Source organism: Borostomias antarcticus, assembly GCF_949987555.1.
Source record: "Borostomias antarcticus genome assembly, chromosome: 1".
In the NCBI taxonomy this organism is placed as follows: Eukaryota; Metazoa; Chordata; class Actinopteri; order Stomiiformes; family Stomiidae; genus Borostomias; species Borostomias antarcticus.
Genome location: NC_140234.1, coordinates 27,208,447 through 27,218,762, shown reverse-complemented (window position 1 = coordinate 27,218,762; position 10,316 = coordinate 27,208,447).

The following is a 10,316-nucleotide window of genomic DNA, read 5'->3' as shown; positions in this document are numbered from 1 at the left end:
GCACTCATACATTGAAATCCCTGTGACATTGTGTTGTTCGTAACAAGACTGTTGCACTTGTATACCTGCAAAGCCAGAAAGGTAAAGTTTTGGTTTACCTATCTGTTGAATGTTGTTGTATATAATTTCTCTGTCTATACACTCGTCATCTCTGGAAATGAGGGACACCTCAGAGATTTTTCGAGTCTAAATAAAGGTTTAAATAAAAAACTAAAAAACAAATCTGATTTTATTGTTCCAGATTTCTCTGTAAAATGGCCTCATCATGTCCACAGAGTTGTTTGCATTCTGAGGGGTGAATGTAGATTATGAGGTCGGGAAATTGGCATTTCTAAGCACGCTTCATGATCTGGAGAGTCTGTAGGAACATTATGACTTGTGATCGGTGAGAGTCTAGTCTAGGAGACCAACACACTTTTGATCAGAATTATTGATTAGGTAGTCTAGCCCCCAGAGAGCTGATGATCAAAATATAAAGCATTCAGTTTCCTTTATAATAGCGAATAAACAAGGTGTGAGCTCATGCATTGTCTTATCTTGGTGAATGATAATATTAGCAATGGGAGTGCTACCAACTGTGCCCTTCTGCTCATTAAACGTATCTGCTGTTCTCCCCTCCTACTGCAAACGCTGCGTCCTGTCTGCTACATCTTCCCTAACCCTATTCAATTGCTTTGTCATATCTATTTTGTACTTTCTGGTGACCTATCACTGTTTGCACCTGCAGACACATACACACATGCACACACACACATGCACACACACATGCACACAAGTAACTCAATTATACACAAGTAACTCAATTATTTTAACTGCTGTATTTCTGGGTAAAAATTATGTCATAATGTCAAACTGATGTCAGAAATGGGAATCATGGACATGCACACACTACAAGATTTGAAAATAACAGGATGTTATCATGCCTGAGGGAGCAACCAATCACTGCCTCGCTTGTAAAGTAGTGATGTAATAATACATATCAAACATGTTACCCCCAAAAAAAACATTACCCGAAAAAGTGCATTCATACATGATTCTAGGTGCTCCGGTTCAAAAGTTAATTTCTCACGATGCCACCCGCAGGTTTTTAGGATTTGGCCCTCTGGCAATGGACGCTGGGGGATACATAAAAAAAAAGAAAGGTCTGTCAATCATCTAAACATCTTAGGCCTGGACCACACGTACATGGATATTTTTCTAAGTGGATTTTTTCGTCCTCGTTTAAAAAAATAACTGCCCACACCACAAAAATATCTCTGACCATACGAACAGCCAAAACCGAACACAATCGTCCCTAAAGCCTGCAATGCCATGCCAGGCCAGTAGGTAGCGAAAGGTAGCAAAGCAAAATGTCAAATACCGTAGAAGAACATTATGAGCATGCACAGCCAGTTGTACTCAAACGGTGGCAGTGACTCAAGACGTGAACAGAGCACTCTTTGAAACAGACAGAAAAAAGTACAAAATAGACAAAAAAAAATAATGGTGAAGAATAATACAGGCGGTACATTTCCGCCATTGTTGTTTTTGAAAACCGTTTTGCTTCAATGCGCATGTGCGAATGGCTTGACCCCTGACGCTTGACGTCATTGCATCAACACCAGCTCAGTTTAATCTAACCACACGGATCCACTCAATCAGATATTTTTTTATTCCTTCACTTTTTTACCGGTTTAAAGAAATCTCAGATTGAGTGGGTGAAATCGGCGTGTTCGTGTGGTTGAGAGGCCCAATTGGACAAAAGAATGTGTGTTAATAATAAATCATGTACGTGTGGTCCAGGCCTTAGTCAGGGAATAGTCAAAGAATGTAGGTTACCCTATTAATAGTCTCTACTATCCACTACAGTACCTAACTCTCTCTGTGCAGACGTCATCAGCGCTCCCCCTACTGCATTCATATCGTCTTGGAGACTGCCTGGCCTCTGTCAGGTGGGGTGTAAGCGATGCGATGGAGCATCCCGCTGCATGAAACTACTGCTCAGAGCTGCAGTCCTTTCAGTGGCATTCCTCCAGGGTTGTGTTGCACAATGGCATACAGTAGCTCCATACTGTTAGTAGAAGTGGATGCAATAGCACACAATAGCAATTATTCTATTTTCTGCATTGAAGGCATTGAACAGAATTTATAAACTTAATCAACGAGAAACATTTTGGATACATCATCTTGATGCGTTAAGTCCACCAGCTCTTAATGGAGATGTTGAATTTATGTGTTTTCTGTGATTTCCTGGTTTTTATATTATTGTTAATATCATTATGTGATACTACAAACCTTTGTCATTGTTCAAGTTTTAAACTACAAAGCCTACCTTTGTCCAACTCTAGAGTGCTTAATTGATCACGTTTAAGTTAGGATGATGGTGAATTGATGATGATGGCAGTGGTGATGATGATGTTGACGATAGTAATAATAATAATAATAATAGCTTTTATTTGTGTGTGCACTTGACATTTCAGTGAAACCTCAAAGTGCTATGATTATGATGAGCATGCCTGTAATTGGTCTTTCCTTTCAGGTGTGGCCACACCCTTTTTATTTTGTTCTTTGAATTGTATATAAGAGAGAAATGTTTGTTACCATTCATGCTTTGATGCCCTGATGAAGACCCCTTGTGGGTTGTGCAAAGCACAATGGTATACAGTATCCAATTTCTTTAGATACTGGTCAGGTGTGTTCATAAAAAGCAAATCTCTATAGTCCAACCATTAAGTTATCAAAACAAAAACTTGTGAGTTTCTTCACAGTAATAACCTACTAACCGTGAGAATTTCAAACAGTATTTCACCTTCTTTCAAATTTTTGAAGTTGCTCCATTCCTCCAGTCAAAGTCAATGTAGTTTAAGAAAAATATTTTCATAATTCGGATTGTGATTGAGAATCAACTATGATCACCAGAATCAATAAAGTTTCCAAGTATTTGCCGTTTAAGGCATTTTACTAACTTTTCGGCGTCGACCAAGATATAATTTTTTAAAAGACGTGTCTATGAGAAATCCCATTCATTCTCTCGGCATTAGGAACACTATCACTAGGGGGCGATGAGATTACTTTCCCTCCCTATTAGAGAACCAAGTTACGGCCTTCCCCGATAAATCAATGATGTGGAATCTATCTGCTAAAATGACATGGTCAACTGTGTCAAATGCCTTTGATAAATCTATGAATCTATGATAAGATAAGACAATATTTTTTCAAACTAGTGCCTCAATAATATCATTTACCACTTTGACAGTGGAGGTGATTGTGCTGTGCTGCTTACAAAAGCCTGATTGATGCTGTGAGAGCATTTGAGTCTAAACATTCTTTTAAGTTATTCACTGACAAACTTCAAGAACTTTAGATAAAACACACAATTTAGAAATGGGCATGTAATTAGGCCCTCTGAGGGCTCAACCCCATTCAGCAAAAGGAGAACATAAGCAGATTTTCATATAATAGAATCTCATTATTAGAGAGGGTAAGATTAAAAATATGAGTCAGTGGTTCTGTTATAAAATCTGCTGACCTCAGGAAGTAAGGCTCTAGATTGTCAGGACCTGCAGATTTACCAGGATCTAAATGCTTTAGGGCTCTATGGACCTCGACCTCATCAAGAAGAGTCAGATTAAATGCTTGAGCTATAGAATGTGCTGGCGGCGTGGAGGTGCGATCCCGGTAGGATGTTTAGGATGTGGATGTAGAGATTCAAGTAGCGAGCCCAAATGAACTAAATGTTCATTAAAACAATTTAAAGGAGTAGTAAAGGGGAAAATCATGTTTAGCCCTGTTTTAAGGTTACTTATGATCATATACAATGGTTCAGATCAAAAAGTTGACAAAACTAGCCCTTTTGAGAAAGTCTGATAATTGCTCTACCACCGTTTTGGTCATACAATGGATGTGGGCGGGCACCTTGAAAAATCATTTTTTTTAAAACATGTTAAACTCTCAATTTCAAAGACAAGAAACTCACTGAGGTGTTAGTTGGCGTTCTGACATATAATTCGCCATAAAGTAAGATTCTAGTTCATCTGGAAATGCTTTTTTAATTATTTAGCATAGAACTATTGAGTCGCAGCACATACGTGTGTAAACTTCCGCAAACTAGGTAGCCTAGCAACATAAACAATAACAATAGCTACCGTAAGTAGTTCCCCTTCCTGAATCCCCTCTGCGGATTGATCTACACATCGACAATGGTCACGTCAATACAAGTCAATGGATTTAATAAAATGATCAATAAAACCCTACAGGGTTTTATTCATACTATGCGGCGAATTTGATGTCAGAACACCAAAGGACACCAATTACCCCCTCAGTGAGCTTCTTGTCTTTGAAATCGAGAGTTTAACATGTTTTTGAATTATTTTTCAAGGTGCCCACCCACATTCATTGTATGACCTAAATGGTGGTAGAGCAAATATCTTTCTCAAAAGTGCTAGTTTTGTCAACTTCTTGATCTGAACCATTGTATATAATCATAAGTAACCTTAAAACAGGGCTAAACATGATTTTTCCCTTTACTACTCCTTTAACATTGCTGATGTACAGTATCAGTTAGACTACTTAAGTATTTTACTATAGAGGCAGCCAGCTCATTTGTGTTTACATTTCCCAACAAGGATTTAATTTCTTTCCAGAACTTCTTTGGATGATTTAAATTATTTGTGGGGTTAGTAAGGTAAAACTCTTGCCTTTGAGAGATGGAGATGTGCAGCGATTTCTGAGCTGTCGAAAGATTAGCCAATCATCCTGGGATTTAGAATTTCTGGCCTTAGCCCAGGCAAAGAAAGGGAAGTCAGGGAAGAATTTTTACAGCTCACTTTTCTGGCCCCCGGGTGATTACTGTTTTTTTCCTTCCCTCTGGAATATGTAGAGGTGGGTTGTATGCCCACCGGCCTTGTTCTCTGTAAAGCGCATTGTGTTGCCTCTGGGTATGAAATGCGCTATACAAATAAAGCATTGATTGATTGATTGAACACCCCACAGCTGAGGGGAAAACCAGGGATTGTTTCTTCATTTCACCCTCAATTTGTGGAAAGGAGCATGTTTATTAATTAAATCACTAAAAACATCAAGAAAATATTTCCAGGCAAGTTCTACAGTACATCATCAATCAGTGAGATCCTGGTCCAATCAAAATGCCATAACTCATGATGGAAAGCTTGTTCACAGAAATGTTTACAATCCAGTTAAAGAATAATATATGGCCTTGATTTTGGGAGCTTAGCTTGTCTGACTGTAGTTATAGCATATGCGCATGGTCGCACAAATCATTAGCAAAAATACCAATATCCGAATATTTATGAGGAGCATTAGTCAGTAATAAATCAAGAAGAGAAGATCTCTCAGGACATTTGAGATTCAGACGTGATGATTAAGCCTCACTACTTGCAGTGAGTGGTCTATAATAGCCCACAACAGTGATAAAAGGGCCTTTAAGAAGTTCCAGCTTCAAAGCAAGGAGTTCAAATTGCCTACTTAGAGATAAAGATGACAAGAGGGCAGCGTTATATTTCTTTTTCACATATATTGCGTTGCCACCACCATTTTAAGTAAAGTAAAGTAAAGAAAGGTGTTTTATCTAAATCTCTCTGTGAGTGCCTGGACCTACCTACTTCTTTCATTAATGAAGAGCTTGTCTTGGAGTGCCCTCACGGCTCAGAGAATGTAGCCCCAGACTGTAATTGGGAGCCACTGAGACTGGGGAGTGAGAGGATGATCTGTTTATCAAACCCTCTAAGAGCTGAAGTTCACCTCAGGGAGGTGAGGGAGGGACCAGAGAGAGAGGAAGGGTCACAGAACCAGAGAGGGTGACAGAGAAGAGCGAGAGAGAAAAATCATTTACATGATATATAATATTCACAACCCTCTCTGCCATGCCTGTTATGGGAGTGAGGCAATAAAGGCACCCTGCCAGAGAGCCTAGAGGACAGCCGAGCAGATCGGGCAGGAATACGGAGAGGTGGAGGAATGGATGGATAGAGAGGGAAGGAGGGATGGAGAGAGGAGGGCTGGGGAGGGATATGAACTGTCACACACTACAACCACAAGAACTGCACATGCTAAAATCAAATCCTTTTCACATGAAAATGAGAACCTTGAATTCTTCAGGACAAGTCCAGTAATAGTAATTACAGACTGTCACTGCTCCTATGCACCCCCCGCCCCCCGCGCACACACACACACACACACACACACCTCAGCTACCTTTTCTGCCCAAGCTCCTGGAGCGAGTAGTTTATGTCCAGCTGCAGTCTTCTTTAGCAGAACATGCTGCTAAATTCACGAGAAGTTTCAGTCCAGCTTCAAACCAAGACACAGTATTGAAACAGCCCTTCTGAGAGTTTTTAATGATTTACTCTTAGCCACCGATTCAGGCAATCCTGCTGTTCTGGTGCTCCTAGACCTGACAGCTGCCTTCAACACTGTGGACCACAGGACCCTGTTATCACGACTCCAACAGTGTGTAGGCATTACTGGTTCCGCCCTCAACTGGTTCCAGTCCTACCTGACAGATCGGAGCTTCTCAGTTCAACAGGTGAATTCTCAGGTGAATTCTCAGGTGAATTCTCCTCTCAGGTGAATTCTCCTCTGTTGCAGTCCCTCTTACCTGCAGGGTTCCTTAAGGCTCCATTCTGGGCTCCATCCTCTTTTTACTCTACATGCTGCCCTAAGAATCTATTTTTGCAAAACATAATATTTCCGTCTACTGTTTTGCTGATGATGTACAGATTTACCTGCCTCTTAAAGCCAAAAGTAAGAACTTGATGCAGCCATTGCTCGACTGCCTGAGAGACATCAAATCCTGGATGGGCTTAAATTTCCTCAACCTCAACGAGAGCAAGACTGAGATCGTCTTTTTTCAATAAGCCTTCCCTGCTGATATCCTGGGCCCTCTAAGCTCCATCATCCGCTCCTCCGTTAAGAACCTCGGAGTGTTTTTCGATAGCGCTTTTAAATTTGATAAACAGGTCAACTCTGTAGTTAAAGTTTTTACAGCTAAGACTTTTAGCCAAGACTAAGGCATATCTCTCCCCAAAAGATCTAGAGAGGGAAATTCATGCTTTTATTATGTGGGCATTGACCAGTCCTCACTCAGACGCCTGCAGCTTGTCCAAAACGCAGCTGCTCGCCTTCTCACTGGCAAAAAAAACGCTTCCATATTGATTTTAAGCTTCTGCTTTTTGCTTTTAAAGCTGTAAATGGTCTGGTTCCCCTCTACCTGGCTGAACTCTTGCATCGCCACACTCCAGCCAGAGCCTTAAGGTCAGCTGACCAGCTGCTACTGGGCATGCCCAAGACCAGGCTAAAGACCAGAGGTGACCGAGCCTTTGCGCCGGCTGCCCCTTGGCTCTGGAACAACTCGCCCCTCCACATCAGATCCACCCAGACCCTCAATGTTTTTAAATCTTTATTGAAGACCCACTTTTTCTCCCTGGCCTTCAATTCTAGTAGAGCATGACTTCCAGGCTAGTGTGTATTGTTGTATTTGTGGGTATTGTTGTGTTTGCGTGTATGGTTGTGTCTTTGTTCTAATTTATTTTTCACTTACCTGTACACCACTTTGGTCGATTTTAGTCATTTTAACCGTGCTTTATAAATAAAGTTTGAGTTGTGTTGAGAAACTGAAGTAGGCAAAACTTCACCTTTTTCTGTTTCCTATATAATGCACTCTGCTAACCTATAGGCCTACACAGTGTATATTTAAATAACCACACTGAAGTCTGACCTAATAGGGAATGCTCTTGGACGCATTTTCTCTTGACCAGTCCTTTCTGTAAGAGTAAACAGCTGACCAGTTGAGCAACGCGACAGGTGTAGGATTGCTCAACCAGACACTGGACACGGTCTAGAATGGTCCGGTCTCCCTAGCAACATGGTTAATCTTGACCTGGCTGATTGACACATGACTATATCGAGCACGATTGCAGTCTTCTACAATAACCTGATATGTCACATGTCACCCCCCCCCCCCCTGGTAGACTGTCAGAATGTACTTAAAGGACAATGCTCGTTTTTGACAACCTGGACCTTATTTACGACATATTATAAGACGTTTGACTCACCGAGATCACTTTGGTGTAGTTCGGAGGCATGTAGAAGAAATCCAGCGCGAGCCAGTATATCCATGTAATGGCGGTGGTTGGGGCACTTAGAATGCAGTTTCTAAAAATCTATTTTCTGCCGCGAAACGGTTGTTTTCATCAATCTGTCTTGATGAATCGCTAGTTGTGCATACATAGAGCATAGGCCTGTTTTGGTTTTTCACATGCAACGATTGCGCGCTGTGCTGGAGCAAGTGAGGAAGCTATTTCGTTTCGAAAGACGTTTCTAAAGATCATGGCATGTGAAAACCACAACAGGCCTATGCTCTGATTTTTAGAAACTGCATTCTAAGTGTCCCGACCACCGCCATTACATGGATATACTGGCTCGCGCTGGATTTTAAATGTCTTCTACATGCCTCCGAACTACACCAAAGTGATCTCGGTGAGTCAAACGTCTTATAATATGTCGTAAATAAGGTCCAGGTTGTCAAAAATTAGCATTGTCCTTTAAGAGCCCCAGGCTGTAGCCTCCTAGCTTTTAACTTTAGCATTGTTAGCTCTTAGCACTCCCTAGCTTTTAGCTTTAGCACTGTTAGCTCTTAGCACTCCGTAGCTTGTTAGCTTGCTTAGCTCAACAGCTGCTTCCGTCATGCTGCATACCTCTGGCTTTTGTCTCCCACTCGGTGCTAAGACAACAACACTGTAACGGTAACGATTGCTACCACATAACAATGTCATATAATTGTACTCTGCCTAGTTTTGTAGCTAGGCTCTTGTCTGTAACCCTATATGCTTATTGTTTTAATAAATCTCCTTGTCTTTGGCGACTTCTGGAACATCTGTCTGGAACTAAATTGATTCACATCAAAACAGCAGTTACAATACATAGTAGTGTTTTAACTAGTGAGCTGATGTGAGAGCTAGCTCTTGTATCGGTAGCTGATTGCTGGGGTTGCTGGCAGGGTGGGGGTAGGGCCAGTGAAGTGGACCATGGCTTTTCACTAATTAGTCACATAGTGGAACTGGCTGTTTCGTGTGGGAGTGAAGGTCAAAACATCTCTGCAGAAAAAGGGTGGGCAACTTGTTTTACTCCAGCAGTTAATCCCAGAACACCCTTTGACTGAAACAGATTTTCTTCTTCGTTTGTAAATGCCATTGGTGATAGTTATCTCTTTACTGTACTTTAATTATTATTTTACTCTGTACCTTTGTACTTCACTGTCACTACTTTATATTCTCCATACTCTGCTACTGTATTATTGTTATCATTGATATTCATATATTCTCATTGTTGTCGGTACTCTGCCACTGAATTACTGTATATGTTGTTTTTAAGTAAGCAGGACACATCTGAAAAAGAGACCTGGTCTCAGTATGTCCGTCCCTATCTAAATAAAGGCTTCTATCCCTATCATCAGCGTTTTCTTCTTCTTCTCCTTCTTCTTCTTTTCCTTCTTCTTCTTCTCTTTCTCCTCTGTCTCTCTCTTTATCCGGGGACAGGGGGAGTGGGGGAATAGATCTAGCATTTGAAAAGAGGCAGGGAAAGAGCGAGCAGGTGACAGGCGGACCTGACTGGCTTTCCTCAGTCGGTGTGTGTGAGTAGTAACTCTCTGCGTTATCTCCGAGGTGACGACAGGTTGCGTCATACATTAGATCATGTCCAACCAGGGATGACAATAGCCAGGAGCCAGCAGGCTGTTTTCGTGTGAGACCACTTCCAGTGGGAACAAGGTTGTTTTTGTTGCATGACATGTTGTGCTCGATAAGGAATTGGAATGTGCACAGAGGACAAAACAAACATAAAAAAGGAATAATGTTGGAAATGGCGGCGTTTCAAAGGTTGCTGCTGACACGGCCGGAGCACGCTAAGAGCCTGCTAAGAAACTAAGGTCAATTCATCTTTGTCTAGGCAGGCTGGCTCCACAGTCTCACACACACGCAGACACTCACATGCATGCACACATGCCCCCCCCCCCCCCTTTCCCCCCCCCCCCCCCACACACAAACACACACATAAGCTCAGACCCTCATCCCCAAGAGCCTATAGCAACTGAAGCATGCACATTCTAAGTCAAAGGCCACATATTGATTTTCGCGACAGCACCACCGTGCTCCCAGTTCCAGCCAGGTCATGCTCGTGAGGTCATATTACGTCTTCCATCCGCTCAGGGCTATTCTCATGAACAATATCTATCTGATCCTCCTGGTAAGTGGTTTTCACTCTCAGACACTGCGTGTGCACTGCGACACTGTGGCTTTTAGACTGTCATGCTCTCCTCGCCT